At 41.1% G+C, this 17,974-nt stretch overlaps 4 pseudogenes; 2 read left to right on the plus strand and 2 right to left on the minus strand.

Moving 5' to 3' along the window:
- The first annotated feature begins 2,670 nt into the window (after positions 1-2,670).
- Positions 2,671-2,790, plus strand: LOC134937820 (5S ribosomal RNA; annotated as a pseudogene).
- Positions 2,791-5,363: 2,573 nt separating this feature from the next.
- Positions 5,364-5,481, minus strand: LOC134939152 (5S ribosomal RNA; annotated as a pseudogene).
- A 5,653-nt stretch (positions 5,482-11,134) lies between these two features.
- LOC134939154 (5S ribosomal RNA) lies at positions 11,135-11,252 on the minus strand (annotated as a pseudogene).
- A 255-nt stretch (positions 11,253-11,507) lies between these two features.
- Positions 11,508-11,625, plus strand: LOC134939155 (5S ribosomal RNA; annotated as a pseudogene).
- The last annotated feature ends 6,349 nt before the right edge of the window (positions 11,626-17,974 follow it).

Here is a 17,974-nt window from a genome sequence, read left to right on the forward strand (position 1 = left end):
CCATTTCACGCCCCCCTCAAGCCCAGTGTCTCTCTCCATCTCACCCCACCACATCCCAGTATCCCACACCATCTCACCACCCCCCACATCCCAGTGTCTCCCTCTCCAGCCCAGTGTCTCCCACTATCTCACGCCCCAAACATCCCAGTGTCTCCCACCATCTCACCCCCCCCCCCGACATTCCAGTGTCTCCCACCATTTACCCCCCCCACACATCCCAGTGTCTCCCACCCTGCCAGCTCTGGATCATCCTACTCCCCTCAACTCCTCAATATCCAGCCCACTACCACATCTCACTTCCACCAAGTACCCTCCAGCCAGTCCAGTCACAGTGTCATCCCCTCAGTCATCCCAATGTCCTCCCTTCTCCAGCCTACTGCTCCCCCCATTTGTACTTTCCCACCAGTGTATAAAATAAATTGCTTATGTTTTAATATATACTGTAGGACAGGATGTAATGGCATCTGAGATCACTGGAGGTGCAGGATGCCAACTGATCTTGAATGTTTTTTTTTAAACTGGAATGATTTTGCATTATAAGTGAATGTCCCTTTAAAAAAACATCCAAGATTGTCTGGCATAACATACCTCCGGTGATCTTGGATGCCATTACATACCTCCCATAGTATTCTGTCACTGAATTCTTAAATTGTCATATTTTATACATAGTCATATAAAAAAAAAATCTATATATATTTATATAATGTGTTACTACAGTATTTAAGTATCTGGATTTTATTGAAATTCATATAAAGCCGGTGCAAATGGAAGATTTCCGGGGAGGGGAGGGAGGGGGGGGGGGGGCGGTCTTCCATGCATGTTTGTTGGGCAAATGCAGGTTTCGTCGCAGAAGCGGTGGAGGGTGAGTTCCACACACTTAAATAGAACACATACATGTACTGACACAAAGACACACACACACACACACATATATATATACATACAGTATATATATATATATATATATATATATATACACACACACACACACAAAACACATACACACATACAAACAAACACATAGAGCCCATATACACCTACATATATATACACACACCTAGAACATGTACAAACACACATACAGAAAAACATGCACACATGGAACACATAGAAACACACACACATAGAACACATACACACACATACTGTAGGACCCTTACATATGTGACGCCCTGGTGCTGTAGCCGGTTGAGGTGTCCTCCGCCGGGCTGTGAGAGGCTCACAAGCCTGGTCCAGCTTACAAGCCCGGACACTCTTCCCATACCTCCCAACATGACCCTCTCCAGGAGGGACACAATGCTCTGCTCACGGACTTCCCTCTTAATGTATGATTGCCCTCACCTGTGCTGAAACACCTTTGTAATCCATTGACCTGTTCAACACAGGTGATGGCAATCATACATTAAGAGAAAAGTCCAGAAGCGGAGCATTGTGTCCCTCCTGGAGAGGGTCATGTTGGGAGGTATACTCTTCCTAATATTACCGCGAGCCGCAAATCCATGTAAGAAAAGCCGCGAACCCATGAAAGAAAGTCAGCGGTCACCAGGAGAACTGTCAGTGAGCAGTCAGCGAGTAGAGGCTACATAAACTGCAGTACAAAAGGGGACACTGAGCAGTGGTTCCAAGGGGGCCTGAAGGGAAAGGGCTGCGGCTAGCTGGCGCCCCAGTCCCTGGAGAAGAGAAGCAGTGCTATGGGACCAAGGCTGAGTTACGGGGAAGGGGGGGTGGGGTTAGACATAAAGAAAAAACAAAATTGATTCGAAAAAGATTTCACAGGTGGATAATCCGTGGTGGTCAGTGATATAGACATAGCATTAACTGCAAAAAATATAACTAAAAATACTGTCATATACTTCCTTTGATAAAATCCACAGTACAGAAGAAATGCCTCAGAGGGATTTTTAATATTTATTTCAATTACTCTTCTGTCCTTATTGGAGCCAGCTTTCACCTACTGATGTACCATCTGGTTATATTATAAGGAACACTAAGTAGGGGACATTTACTAAGCAGTGATAAGAGCGGAGAAGTGAGCCGGTGGAGAAGCTGCCCCATCAACCAATCAGCAGCTACGAATAACTTTATAGAATGCATATTAGAAATGTTATCTCAACACTGATTGGTTGCCATGGGCATCTTCTCCACTGGCTCACTTCTCCACACTTTTCATTGCTTCATGAATAGATCCCTGACTGTGCCTGCCTGTGCCCAGCGTCTGTAGTGTGATTTTAAGTACATTAGTACCACTGCCATCCACCTGCTACAATCGGGGAAGACACTGACTGTACAGGGGCACACATTGAAGATTATTTGAGAAAGTAGGGCTCCAAATCTTTGTGTTGCTTAGGGCCCCGTGAGGTCTAAATCCGCCTCTGCGTTTGAGCAAATGTGAGTAGGTCTGAGGCTGCCACTAATCTGCAACTGAGACGGCCTGGAAGTGGGCTGTGCTGACGTCAGAGACCCTCCCCAAAAACACCTGGGCACGCCTGCGTTTTTTCTGACATATACTCATATATCTTTGTTTTGTGGCCGCCGAGTCACAGTTTGAGTAGCCAGATGACTGCATGTAATCTCTTTTGTTTGTAACATTTACGTTACATATGCTCTTTATCCCCAACATATAGTAGCCACACGGCATATATTTGGAGTGACCAAAGAGAGAAGCCTAATAATTGCGGTCATACTTCACTGGAGATGCCCAATCTCTTCTGAACTTGGAAGCTAAGCAGTGAAAGGCCGGGTTAGTACAAGGACGGGAGACCTCCTTTGAACACCCTGGTACTGCAATAAATTGGCTATTGGACACAGTGGCACTCAACTTTATGCTATCCGACACTTGGATTCACGTGACCAATGATTTAAATTATCTGCGCCTATAATGATCTGTAATGGATATTAGCAGAATGAATGATGGTCATACATTACATAAGAGATACTATGCAAGAGCATGGTGACAAAAGCACCACAGATTTCTACTTCCGGCAATTTGCAGACTGTGATATTTCAGATCACGAATAACATAATTCATCCATATTTTCGCTAAGCTATTTTGTTCACATATGGTCACTCATAGAATCCAATTTTTACCAATTAAATTGTTCCTATCAGTATTATACAAATTATACTGTTACCTCTGAACTAGAGTGCTCCCACAAAAGAGTCTTTTTTCCAATATCTCTCTTCTTGGTCCCTTGTACTTGATACTTTTTGACTCTAGGGAGCACCACTGAAAGCAACATATTGTGATATTAGGATAGATTATTATAATACCCACGGTTGCCATATATTGAAGGAATTATATTTAAATTCAGTTTTTCAGAGGCTATTAATTGTTTGATTTTTCTGGACTGGTGCGGTTCCCTCCCAAACCCCATTTCCCAAACTGTCTATTGGCTGATAACTCAGCTTTCCGGGGATACCTGCACGGTCATACCATTAAGGGATTTGTGTTTTCTTCTCTTAGGATACCCTGTCCCGTGCACATAATTTCATTTCAGGAGTTGACCAATATATTATACTATGAGCTTCAGTTTAAGACAAGAGCTTAGCTCAAGACGTAAAAACAAGGATAACTTGGATGACATCTTTCCAAGCGATCTGGTGGACACCGAACCCCACATTAGTTGGGAAGAGCATTTTCAAAAATTGAACCTGGCATTAAGGAAACAAATCAGGACCAATTGGGACCTTACAACTTTAGAAAATTATATTAAGAACAAAATATCCCCACGTGGCCTCTGCCCAAGAGTTTTCCCGACATTTGATTTGGCTAGTGAGAATCTGACAAAAGAATGGGAACATATCCTTTTGAAATGTTCCAATGACCTTATGAATGTTCTAATTAAACACAATAATCTTATTTTGGAGGAGTGTGAACGAAACCTAGAGGAACTGGGTAAGAAATTGGAAAGCTGGGAGAAGGACCCTCAATTCCAACGCTGTTTTGAGAAAAAAAAACTGGAACTCCAAGCTTATGAACAGACCATCATAGACAGAAAGAAGACCAAATACGCGAGAGACAAAAGAGATTTTGCGTCCGGGAAAATCTTCAAATGGCAAAAACCATCCTGGAGGAAAGATCCTCCTAAACACACAGGCCAATACTCGTCATCTGAGGCTGAAACGTCTGGAACAGAAGATACCCCTGAATATACCACAGAGGGATATCCCAACTCCAGAAGTGACATACCCAATAACCCTCAGAACTCAGCCTCTTTTTTAGGGGATTCCCAAATAGGAAGAGGCAGACAAAGAGAGGGAAGACGAGGCGAGGGCGCAAAAAGAAGAGGACCGCGACTATGGGATTCCTCACCCCCAACAACCCGCAATACATACAGAAGACAACATCAACAGCACCGGTGGTAACTCAGACTCGTGATGACGACTCCAAACAAAAAATATTAACCTCTCAGATCATGAACTCACACAAGCTCAAGAATCCATACTTAATAAAGGATTGACCTTCTCGCCTACAGAACATTTTGACAGATTTAAGTGGGAAAAAGATCTTAAGTTATTTGGTAGGAAGTTGTTATTAACAAAACTATATGCTGATAAGGAAATGATTTTACCACCACCCTCAGAATCCCAATCTCCAGGTTTATCTCAAATGGAAACGGGGAGTGGTGGAGTCTGCACAGGATCTCTCAATATGAAAACTTGCTAGTTAATTTGGCATAGGGTAACCCTATGAATAATTTTGTTTAACCAACATATGGCCGTATGTTTGAGTAATTCATAGCCGGCACTAGGTTGGTGGTGCTCCCAGAGGTAGTTCAGTAAACTGATACAAAGAAATTGTATGGTTCCTGTATAGTGCAGGAGCCAAAGGGAAAAAGAAAGACTACACGTCTTTTCTGGGGCACTCTTCTATATTAATTTGTGTGATATTATGATATTAAAAAATAACTTTTATTAATATTCCTCTTAAAATGTAGAGCTATGAGGCAAACAAATATATATAAGTAAGTAGAACAAAAATGGAGTTGCTATCTATTGATTAAAGGATAATCCATTCAATTTCAATAAAGTTGACTGTGTAAGATGATATAGATCAACAAAAAAATATATGAATAACCGGCTCCGTTTAGGCAAAATATGTATTCACATATGTGTCTCTCTGGTATTGAAGGTGCTGTGGTTCTGAAGTTGGTACAATAATTCTTTGATAAAATTTCAAAACGAGTTGTGAGTGTAATCGTGTAGGATCACTCACTTGGGGTACTAGAACGGAGAGATAATTCTCAGTATAGTGCCGCTGGGCTCACCATGATCGTTTGAGTGAAATTTCAGTTTTGCTGGGTTATGGTTAGTATTGACTGGTGCTTGGTCTCCAGGTCTACTTGCTTGTGGCAGGATAAAAATACCTGCAGTGCCAGGTATTCTCTGGTGGTCTCCCAACCAAGTACTGACCTGGCCCACAGTGCTTGGCTTCCAAGATCAGACGAGGTTGGGCATACTCAGTGTGGTATGACCGCAGGTGATTTATCCTGCTTTATATTGCCCAAAACAAGGTACGGTGTATGGTCTATTTATCAGGAACTCTTATAGTCCGGATATCATGGACTCCAGAAATTGGGAGTACAAAAAAGTGGGTAAATGGTGTGGGGGAGGACTATTTAGATTAGTCCTAAACCACAGTTCAGTTTGATGCTGTCCCAAAAGTTTTTTATTGCACTGAATTGTTTAGGTTCCTAATCAGTCATAAATTGATGATAATTGATGTAGACTTGTGTTTGTACAGTGATCCCTTAGAAATATGGAAAACCAGGTGCAATAATGAAAAATGTATCACCTTTTCTTCGTATAAAAGTTTTTTAGGGAATAGTCACAGACAAATAGTATATGTAATAGCTTCTGTGAAATCGTAGGGATCCACAGTAATGTCTGAAAAAAATGATACAGCGAACGGAATTGTATTTGTTTTTTGAAAAAAATAAAAATATTTTTTTAGCAAGAGATATTTGCGGTTACTGAAATAGTATTAGTGATAAAATAATAAGTTGAGGCTTCAAAAAGTGTGGTATATTCCTACTGTTAGGTGGAGGGGTCAAGATACCCCCCTTGTTGTAGTTGTAGACGGGAGCAGTCACTCTGGATCCAGGGTGAGTGATGAGTCCAGTGGAGAGACACACACGCGCCGGTGTCCGCGGTCCGTCGACCGGAAGTTCGGAAACCGGAAACGGAAGTGACGCGACGTACGTTTCGCTCTTGGAGCTTGTTCACGGATTGCCTGCTCTCTGGTCCTCCGTTACTGGCTTATAAGGACCTAGTGGGTCCTAATCATTGATAAGATGATTGCAATAATGTTTAATAAAATACTCAGAAGACGCTGGATTATAATGTCAATTGGCAAAATGCGATCAAAGGTCTAAATACACTTTGAAGGGGGGGTTGTGTGGGGGAGGAAAGGTGGGGATGTGGGTGCTATGAAAATGGAGGATCTGGGAAGTGTGAGATTGTGGGGGGGGGGGTTTTGGGGGGTTTTGTGGGGGAGGAAAGGTGGGGATGTGGGTGCTATGAAAATGGAGGATCTGGGAAGTGTGAGATTGTTGCTGCTAGGGTGTGGTGAGGTAAGAGCTGACGAGAAAACAAACGGGCTGGGAAGCTAGACTTCTGTGTATGGGTGTAGGGGACATGTGTGGATAATAGGGGGGGGGTGGAATATGAAGAACTAGTAAAAGGGGGTGGGTGTGCAAGAGGATGGAGAATGGGGGGGGGGTTATTTGGTGGGGCGGAGCTGTGAAAGGGGTGGTGGAGTGGATGTATGTGGGGATGTGAAAGGCTGGCTGTGAAATATTGTGTGGGGATTGTAAGTGAGAAAGATGGGGTGGTGTGGTCTAAGTTGTAAGGAATGGGATGCTGGCTATGATTGGGTGCTACATTGATGTGGGTTCGAAGAGGTTATTGAAGAGGTTATTGGTTAAAAAGAAGAAGTTAATGAAGAAGTTATTGAAGAGGTTGTTGATTGAATAAGGTAATGTAGGATGATGATCAAACTACTATGATGAAAAAGGATAGTGACCTGGAGTAAGTAATGAATTCACAAGAAGACATTGTAATTGATATACTCGTTGAGTCCATTGGGAGCTACAGTATTCAAACGAAAAGTCCATTCACTTTCTTTTTTCAGAAGAGTGGTCATGATGTCTCCTCCTCTGATTCCCATTTTTACTTGTTCAAGGCCACATATTTTTAGATCCTGCGGGGAGCATGCATGTTGTTGTAGAAAATGTCTGGAGACTGAAGTTAATTGTTTCATCCTTTGTTGGTCTCTGTTTGAGTTTCTAATGTTGCTCATGTGTTCAAGGGCTCTCTGCTTGAGCATCCGTGTGGTAATTCCTACATACTTTAAATTGCACGGACATGATAAGCAGTAGATTACGTTTGTGCTTTTGCAGTTAAAGTAGTTCTTGATCTTGATGGTGTCCCCATATCTGTCAAGTATTGTTTGCAAATTAACTATATGCTCACAGATTTTGCAGTTTCCACAGGGGTAGCTTCCACTTACTATTGGATCTCGTGCTGGTCTTGATATAAAGTGGCTTTTGACCAGATGATCTCGCAAATTCGGGGAACGTCTCCAACTAAGATCTATCCTGTTTTTAAGTTTCTCTGATAGATCATTGTCGGATAGTAGGATGGACCAATGTCTTTGCAAGATAGATTTGATTTCTTTCCATTCGTTGCAGAAATCACCTACAAATCGGATGGTCGTATTTTCATTGATGGATTTAGAGTCCTGGAAGATTAAAGTCTCCCTTGGTGTGTGAAACCCGATTTTTTTGGCTTTTTTGATAGACCTGGTGCTGTAACCGCGTTCTTTCAGTCTCATTGCCAATTCTTTACTTCGAGTGGCAAATACTTGGTCACTTGAGCAATTTCTTCATAGCCGTAGGAATTCCCCTTTGGGAATGTTGGTAATCGTGGGGGGGAAGTGGGAGCTAGTTTGATGTAATAACGTATTTGTGGATGTTTGTTTGCGGTAAATTTCAGTAGAGAGGAGGTTGCGATCATCTCTGTAAATTCTAAGATCCAAAAAGGAAATGCTGTCTGGGTTGCACTCAAAGGTGAACCTAAGGTTTAAATTGTTGTTGTTCAGATGGTCTATGAAATTATGAAGTTCCTCTGATGTTCCACTCCAGATCAAGAAAATGTCGTCTATGTAACGAGTCCATAAGGCGACATGTTGGATATGTTCGTCCATGTTGTCTGTGAATACATACTCCCTCTCCCACCAACCCAGGAAGAGGTTCGCATAAGTGGGGGCGCAAGCCGCCCCCATTGCTGTACCCCTCACCTGGGTGTAGAAGAGGTTGTTGAATGTAAAGTAATTCTGGTGTAGTACAAAGTGCAAGAGTCGGAGTAAGAAATGGTGGAATTCCGTCATTTCTTCCATTTTTAGAAAGTACTCCACAGCTCGTATTCCAAGATCATGTCTGATACAGGTGTATAGGGCCTCCACATCCAGGCTCACCAATAGATGTGTCTCATCAAGTTCGATGGTATTGATTTTCCGAAGGACATCAGTGGTGTCTCTGGTGTATGACGGAAGGCTCAACACATGATCTCTCAGGTGTGTATCAATAAAGATACAGGCTTTCTCAAGTAAGCCTCCATTACCTGATACAATTGGTCGACCTGGAGGGTTGTTGAGATTCTTATGAACCTTTGGTAGTAGATAAAATGTCGGAGTTCTGGAGTTGGTAACTGATAAATATTCATGTTCACCCTTGGTTATGCTGCCAGAGTTAAATGCTTGATCTATTATCCTCATGTACAGTTGCGTATAATTGGATGTGGGATCGAAAATGCTTTTTTTATAGCAGGATTGATCATTTAGTTGTTTATTGGCTTCGTTCAGATACATTTCCACTGGCCATATTACCACATTCCCCCCTTTATCTGAGGGTTTGATCAGGATGTCGGTCCAGGATTGGATTTCTTTGATGGCTTTCTGTTCATCCTTGGACAGGTTACATACTGGTTTAGAGAACTTTTTTTTTTGGTATAACTTATCCAGATCCCTGGAAACCAAATTAGTAAAAACCTTGACTTCCGGACAGGTGTTGTCATTTGGGAAAAAGGTTGATTTTTTCTTGAGAATTGTTCTTTTGGATTGAGTGGGTACAGTGGTGTCCATCAGTTCTTCCAGGGCCTCTAGTGCTTCTTCTTCCAAAACTGACAGGTTAGTTGAGGATGGCAGATCCAGAGCGGGGTTTGCTGGTAATGATTGCCTGGAGAAATACTTAGCAAGTAATAATTTACGGCAAAAGAGTTGTAAGTTCACTTGCCATTGGAAGCGATTGAATTTTGCTGTTGGTGAAAAACTTAGGCCCATTCTTAAAACCCTTTTCTGATCTTCGGTAAGGACATGTTCTGAAAGGTTTATGATCTGTAGTTGGTTGAGGTCTTGGTTTATTTTGGATTCCTGCGGTTGGGGTATCTGTTTGGGGATGGAGATCCCCATTTTTCCCGGCCTCTTCTTCTTGCCCCTCCTTGTTTTTCTTTATGCTCTTTTCCTCTGGCGTTGAGTTCCCGTGCACCTCGAGTTTGTTCTAAAAAAACGGATACCAAATTGGTCTCTCGTCTGGAGGTGGCCGTGTTTCTTGGATCACGTGACTGATACTCGTATTCTTCTGTACTGGAAAGTTCCGTTTCCGAGGATGAGGGAGTTTGAGGGCGTCCCGTGGTGCGCCCTTTCCTTATGGGTCTAGTCCAAACAAAGACCTTGTTGTTAACAAAATCTCTTTTGTCTCTTGAAAATTTGCTCTTTTTGCGATCTATAATGGTCTGTTCATAAATCTGTAGATCCTTCTTTATGTTCTCAAATTTACTTTGGAACTTGGCATTTTGTTCCCATTGTTCCAAGTTTTTGCCAAGTTGTTCGATTTCTTTTGAGCAGTCGTCAAGGACAAAATTATTATGTTTGATGAGAATACAAATTAGGTCCTGTGAGCATTTAAGTAGAGTTGCTTCCCAGTCCTGTTTTAAGTTCTCAGTGAACAACTCGTAGGAGGGGAAGAGTTTGGGTCTTAGTCCTCTCGGTACTATTCTCTGTTTATGGTAGTTTTCTAGGCTTGTTAAGTCCCAATTGACTCGAGTTCGGCGTTGCAATAGGTATTTCAGTTTTTGGCAGTCTTCTTCCCAATTATGTTCCACAGTTTCAGTATTAATATCTGTCGGGAAAATGTTCTCTAAATCCTCTGTTCTGCGTCTTGTACTGAGTTCATTTTTAAGGTTAAAGCTGGTCATATTACTTGTAAGAGTAACAGGATATGACTTGAGAGTATGGAAAGGAGGAATTGGATTTTTGATCCTGATGGATCCGTGCTAGACTCTAGAAAGCTGAGCTGGACTCAGTGAGCAGGTTGCTATAAAAGGGAAACGGGGAGTGGTGGAGTCTGCACAGGATCTCTCAATATGAAAACTTGCTAGTTAATTTGGCATAGGGTAACCCTATGAATAATTTTGTTTAACCAACATATGGCCGTATGTTTGAGTAATTCATAGCCGGCACTAGGTTGGTGGTGCTCCCAGAGGTAGTTCAGTAAACTGATACAAAGAAATTGTATGGTTCCTGTATAGTGCAGGAGCCAAAGGGAAAAAGAAAGACTACACGTCTTTTCTGGGGCACTCTTCTATATTAATTTGTGTGATATTATGATATTAAAAAATAACTTTTATTAATATTCCTCTTAAAATGTAGAGCTATGAGGCAAACAAATATATATAAGTAAGTAGAACAAAAATGGAGTTGCTATCTATTGATTAAAGGATAATCCATTCAATTTCAATAAAGTTGACTGTGTAAGATGATATAGATCAACAAAAAAATATATGAATAACCGGCTCCGTTTAGGCAAAATATGTATTCACATATGTGTCTCTCTGGTATTGAAGGTGCTGTGGTTCTGAAGTTGGTACAATAATTCTTTGATAAAATTTCAAAACGAGTTGTGAGTGTAATCGTGTAGGATCACTCACTTGGGGTACTAGAACGGAGAGATAATTCTCAGTATAGTGCCGCTGGGCTCACCATGATCGTTTGAGTGAAATTTCAGTTTTGCTGGGTTATGGTTAGTATTGACTGGTGCTTGGTCTCCAGGTCTACTTGCTTGTGGCAGGATAAAAATACCTGCAGTGCCAGGTATTCTCTGGTGGTCTCCCAACCAAGTACTGACCTGGCCCACAGTGCTTGGCTTCCAAGATCAGACGAGGTTGGGCATACTCAGTGTGGTATGACCGCAGGTGATTTATCCTGCTTTATATTGCCCAAAACAAGGTACTGATTAGGAACCTAAACAATTCAGTGCAATAAAAAACTTTTGGGACAGCATCAAACTGAACTGTGGTTTAGGACTAATCTAAATAGTCCTCCCCCACACCATTTACCCACTTTTTTGTACTCCCAATTTCTGGAGTCCATGATATCCGGACTATAAGAGTTCCTGATAAATAGACCATACACCGTACCTTGTTTTGGGCAATATAAAGCAGGATAAATCACCTGCGGTCATACCACACTGAGTATGCCCAACCTCGTCTGATCTTGGAAGCCAAGCACTGTGGGCCAGGTCAGTACTTGGTTGGGAGACCACCAGAGAATACCTGGCACTGCAGGTATTTTTATCCTGCCACAAGCAAGTAGACCTGGAGACCAAGCACCAGTCAATACTAACCATAACCCAGCAAAACTGAAATTTCACTCAAACGATCATGGTGAGCCCAGCGGCACTATACTGAGAATTATCTCTCCGTTCTAGTACCCCAAGTGAGTGATCCTACACGATTACACTCACAACTCGTTTTGAAATTTTATCAAAGAATTATTGTACCAACTTCAGAACCACAGCACCTTCAATACCAGAGAGACACATATGTGAATACATATTTTGCCTAAACGGAGCCGGTTATTCATATATTTTTTTGTTGATCTATATCATCTTACACAGTCAACTTTATTGAAATTGAATGGATTATCCTTTAATCAATAGATAGCAACTCCATTTTTGTTCTACTTACTTATATATATTTGTTTGCCTCATAGCTCTACATTTTAAGAGGAATATTAATAAAAGTTATTTTTTAATATCATAATATCACACAAATTAATATAGAAGAGTGCCCCAGAAAAGACGTGTAGTCTTTCTTTTTCCCTTTGGCTCCTGCACTATACAGGAACCATACAATTTCTTTATCTCAAATGGAACAAGAAGCTCTTGCTGCATTACAGGAACTCGAACAAGAACAAAATCTGTATACTGAAGAGGATCCCATAACTAGACCCATTTGTAAAAAGAAGTCTACTTACTTTCCACAAGAGCAAATCTGTCCTGAGGTACAGGTCTTCATTAAGCTGGTAGCCAAAGAATTTGATCAAATTCATATAAATAAACAAAAGTGGCTAGGTCATTCTAACCTTACTCGACAAGAAAGAACTGCCTTAAGAGAAATACAGACATGGCAAGATGTTGTCATTAAGTCCTCGGACAAAGGAGGCAATGTTGTCATCTGGCCTAAGATGGATTATATTAAGGAAGCACAGCGACAACTTGATACCACCAACTGTTACAAACGAATATTACTTAATCCACTTCAAAATTACAAAACAATTTATGAAAACATTCTTAATCAAGCACAAGCACAGGGTACAATCACTAAACAGGAGTATGATTATTTATTGACACAGAATCCCAAGATCCCTACCTATTACTTGTTGCCTAAAATACACAAAAACATCCAGACCCCACAAGGAAGACCTATTGTGTCTGGGATAGGGGGATTAACAGAAAAGGCGAGTATCTTCCTTGACCTACACCTCAGACAATATGTTCTGGATCTTCCCTCATACGTCCAGGACACAACTGATATATTAAGGAAAGTGCATGATTTAAGATTAGAAGAAAATCAATACCTGGTGTCACTGGATGTTGAGGCACTGTATACATCGATAGGTCATAAGGATGGGATAAGAGCAGTAGAATATTTTCTACATAATGAAATAAAGAAGGACTTTCATCTTTTTCTGATTAAGTTACTCCATTTTGTGTTACATTACAATTTTTTTACGTTTAACAACAAATTCTACCTCCAAACAAGGGGTACGGCTATGGGGGCGGATTGTGCGCCCACATATGCCAACATATTCCTCGGATGGTGGGAAAAAGAAATAATTTTCAAAGACCACAATGACATGTTTACATCTCATGTCGCTATGTGGAACAGATACATAGACAACATTTTTATGATATGGAAAGGTGACCTACAATTGTTGCACCAATTCATAGAACATCTTAATAAAAATGATCTCAATATTCATCTGACACACAGTATAAGCCAATCAGAACTTCCATTTTTGGACTTGATGATCTATAAGAACTCCAAAGGAATGATTGCCACAAAACTATATCGTAAGAGCACAGCAACAAACACTTTACTACATCAAACTAGTTCTCACTTTCCCCCAACCATAGAAAATATTCCAAAAGGGGAATTTCTCCATCTCCGCAGGAACTGCTCAGATGATAAGGAATTTACAACACAAAGGCACTGGGGTGGAATACCTGGCACTGGGGGCATATATGGCACGGGGGGCATATCTGGCACTGGGGGCATATATGGCACTCGGGGGGAATATATGGCACTGGCGGCATATCTGGCACTGGGGGAATATCTGGCACTGGGGGGGTATATGTGTACCTGGCACATGTGACACCCAGTGCATGAAACCCCTGGCAACGAGCATGACACCCAGTGCATGAAACCCCTGGCAACGAGCATGACACCCTGAGCATGAAAACCCCTGGCACCGTGCATGGAACCAAGAGCATGAAACCCCTGGCAACGAGCATGACACCCAGTGCATGAAACCCCTGACAACGAGCAGGTATTTGAAAAGTAATTAGAAGCCTTACTGTAGGACTTAATGTGTAATGGGCATTACGGTGTGTGGCATAATGTATCACGGACATTGCGGTGTGTGTCATAATGTGTCACAGGCATTACGGTGTATGGTATACTATATCGCTGGCATTGTGATATGTGGTTTAATGTCTCAGGGTCATTGCAGTGTGTGGCATAATGTATCACGGACATTGCGGTGTGTGTCATAATGTGTCAGGCATTACGGTGTGTGGTATACTATATCACGGGCATTGTGGTATGTGGTATAATGTCTCAGGGTCATTGCAGTGTGGCATAATATATAATGGGCATTACGGTGTGTGGCATAGGGTATAACGGGCATTGCGGTATGTGTCACAGGCATTACGGTGTATGGTATACTATATCACGGGCATTGTGGTATAATGTCTCAAGGTCATTGCAGTGTGTGGCATAATGTGTCACAGACATTGTATGTGCTATAATGTATCAGGGGCAGTGCAGTGTGTAGCATAATGTATAACGGGCATTGCGATTCCTGTCATAATGTGTCACAGGCATTACGGTGTGTGGCATAATGTGTCTGGGGCATTACAGTGTGTGCATATTGTGTCATGTGCATTATTGTGTGTGGAATAATGTCTAAGGGCCATTGCAGTATGTGGAATAATGTATACTGGGCATTACTATAAGGAGGAAAAATGACAAATAATGTAAGGGGCATGAATCAGGATTATTTTTCTTTCCTGTGGTGGCCAACGTCTGGGCGTGCAGGTTGCAAAACTGGGGTATAAGGTAGTCTTTTCCTGCAATACCACGCCCATTCCAACGAAGCCACGCCCATTCCAACGAAGCCACGTCCCTAATGGTGCCCCCCCTGTAATTTTTTTCTGGATCCGCCCCTGTCGGTACACCTCTCACTCGTGGTGTCAGGTGTTGAATTCTATCTGAAGTTAGTTGTTCATAGATATTAAACTATGTATCAATAGAGATTTGTTTTGATGATAATACGCCAAATTATTACTCCCAAAGAGAAATAATGTAACGTATTATCATCACAACAAATCTCACACGGAGATTTGTATAATAGCAAAACTTATATGGGGATTTGATACCATGGGACGCGCTATCTGTTTATAACGGTCTTTTGAATTAATGAGAGTGACGACACACAAAATATATGTGTGACTGATCTTGTAAGTTTAAGTGATTAGCAACAAATTAATGAACACAGAAACAATTCATCATATCTCTTGAGATTGCAACATATGCTCCAATCATCAAATCCGGGCTCTGTGCCAGAAACATTGAAGTGCTAGAAACACTCTTCTAAAACATTGAGGTTACCATTCGAATGTAAATATATCTATGTGTAACACAAACATAAAATATTATTGATATACATAAAAACAGGGATATAACAGAACAGACACCAAACAGACGCTCAGTTTTTAAATCTATGTTTATTTTCTTTTTCTGTAATTCACAGTGTTGTTATGTTTTCACATATTTGTTATTTGTGGTTTTAATATTTCGCATATTAGCTACTCAGTAGAATACGCTACAATACAGTGTTAAAATAAAATTTTTAACGGCAATAATTAAAAGTTATATTTTAAGATTTGTGCACCTAAGACAGATCCTTTCCTTTCCCCTTGCTACATATCTACAACATGATCTGTGGTAGCACCCCCTTGAAAATATGAACAATTAATGAGATATATGAATTAGGGGTTTCTTTTATAAATTCTTATCCTGTGCAACTGACTTTACCTTTCCCCTCCCCCCCCCCTAACCTTCATCCTAGTTCTTTCCCTTTTTTTGTGACTATTATAAAGTATGCCTAGGTAAATCCATATACATACAACATATTTTTGTGTTTAATTAATTACTAGTGAATACCAGCCGCCGAACTGTTAATAGTGACAATCTGGGAAACTAACATAATTGACTCCTTGGATCTAAGAGTCAATGATAAGATTGGTGGATCAGAGTGTCTATCAAAAAGATTATCCAATCAGCCATGAGCCTTGCTCTACATAAACTGAAACCTCCAGTGATCATACTACGTCCTGTGATCAAGCTTACCCTGCGAAACGTACGTCAGGACCCTGCAATCACGTGATGCGCACACGTGACCGGGCTAGCCGGAACACTTAGACGATCACCAGGCAACGGCCCCAAGCCACCGCTCACTTGGAGCGAGACTACGGACATACGCCGCTGCAGTCCCCGGAGCCTCTGCACGGCCAAAAGCGGGACGGGCAGCGCTAACACCAGCACCAGTATCGTATATACCACACACCAATGTGAAACTTATTCACACCACACTTATGTAACTCCACTGTATGTATCTGAAAGGCTGTAATTTTCCTGCTCAACAGTTATTTGACATTATCTTATTTTGCAACAATTTTTCATATAGAACTCTGAGTATTAGAGACATCATATATAGGCCCAACCTTCTTGTTGTTATTTAGGAAACAACAGTTCATTGCAGCAACTACCTTCCATCAGCCTTACAACAAGAGCTCTATGCAGTGGATTTTCTCCAAGTATATTAATGTCATGAGCACTTTCTGCAGGTTTTATATATAACCTGCTGTGATACAAACTTTCCCCCTCCCCCCCCCTTTTTTTCTGTGGCTTAAAGGGGTTAATTAGGAGGAGCTGGTATCACTTTGACATATGTCTTTGTCTGCTATTATGCCATAATTACATGCTGTCTCCTACAGTATAATTATAATTGGCATTAAGACACAGTATAATCTGGTACGGCCGTACTGGTGACCTGCTCTATGCTCAGGTACAAGGTAAATCCATCTGCGATGGTATGTGGTATACATGAATTTTCCCACATATATTATCCTTAAACCTATTTATGTTTTCTCTGTGACTGCCGTGTCACATGCTGAATAATTAGGTGAATGCACGTATAATTATCTTTCTGTGACCGCCGTGTCACATGCTGATTAATCAGCTGTTGATTAATAAGGTGATTGTATGCATTTAATTTCTTTCGGTGACCGCCGTGTCACATACTGATTAATCAGCTGATTGCACTTTAAAAAAAATTTTTTTAGGCATAAGGTAACTCCATCTGCGATGGTATGTGGTATATATGAATTTTTCCCACATATATTATCCTTAAACCTATTGATGTTTCTTCTGTGACTGTCATGTCACATGCTGAGTAACTGATTAATTAGGTGATTGCACGTATATAATTCATTTCAGTGACCGTCGTGTCACATGCTGATTAATCAGCTGATTGCACGTAATCTCTTATGTTTGTAACCAGTGTGTTACGAATTCTCTATATAAATTGCCCTTTACAGATTGATATACTCTTTTTTTTTTTGTGTAAACTGTTTTTTATTAATTCAAGTAGCAGCCAAAACATTACAGCAATACTTTTCCAGAAAAAGTGAGGACAAAGACATCACATATCAGCATCCTACACATAGAGCATCCAAGCCATAAAAATAATTAGTCTGCTTCGCTTACAACATCAAAATTTATAAAAGAGGAACATTTTACCTAAACAGTATAGGAAATTAGGAAAGAGGAGAAAAAGAAAAAAGAAAAGAGAGGAGGGGGAAATTTAGAATAGGTAGAGTCAGGTGTAAGTGTCCGCTCAGTAAGGACGGGTTGTTTGGGGGACAGGGGGGGAGGGGTCTCCACCGAATGAGGGTCTGAGACATATTATAAAAATATCCTAATCGAAATATGAATTTGAATATAAGTGTAAATATGAATAATAGTAATAGTAATAGGGGGGGGTCATGTCACCATGTAGGACCGGTACAAAGGTGTGTCCTTAAAATCGTACCAGGGAAACCAGATAGCTGTAAAGTTGACGGTTTTCCCAGATGAGAAGGAGACAAGGTCTTCCATATCTAAAAAATAATCTATCTTTGTGAACCATAATTTAATCGAGGGTGGAGAGATGGATCTCCATAATATTGGAACAACCGCTTTTGCTGCGTTGCTAAGGTGTCTCAACAGGGAGTGTTTGTAGGAGTGTGTTTTTGCGGAGGTGTGATTGAGGAGCCAAAAACTAGGATCTTTCGGGATCTCATCTCCCACT

The sequence above is a fragment of the Pseudophryne corroboree genome, chromosome 6 (assembly GCF_028390025.1).
Source record: "Pseudophryne corroboree isolate aPseCor3 chromosome 6, aPseCor3.hap2, whole genome shotgun sequence".
Taxonomy (NCBI): domain Eukaryota; kingdom Metazoa; phylum Chordata; class Amphibia; order Anura; family Myobatrachidae; genus Pseudophryne; species Pseudophryne corroboree.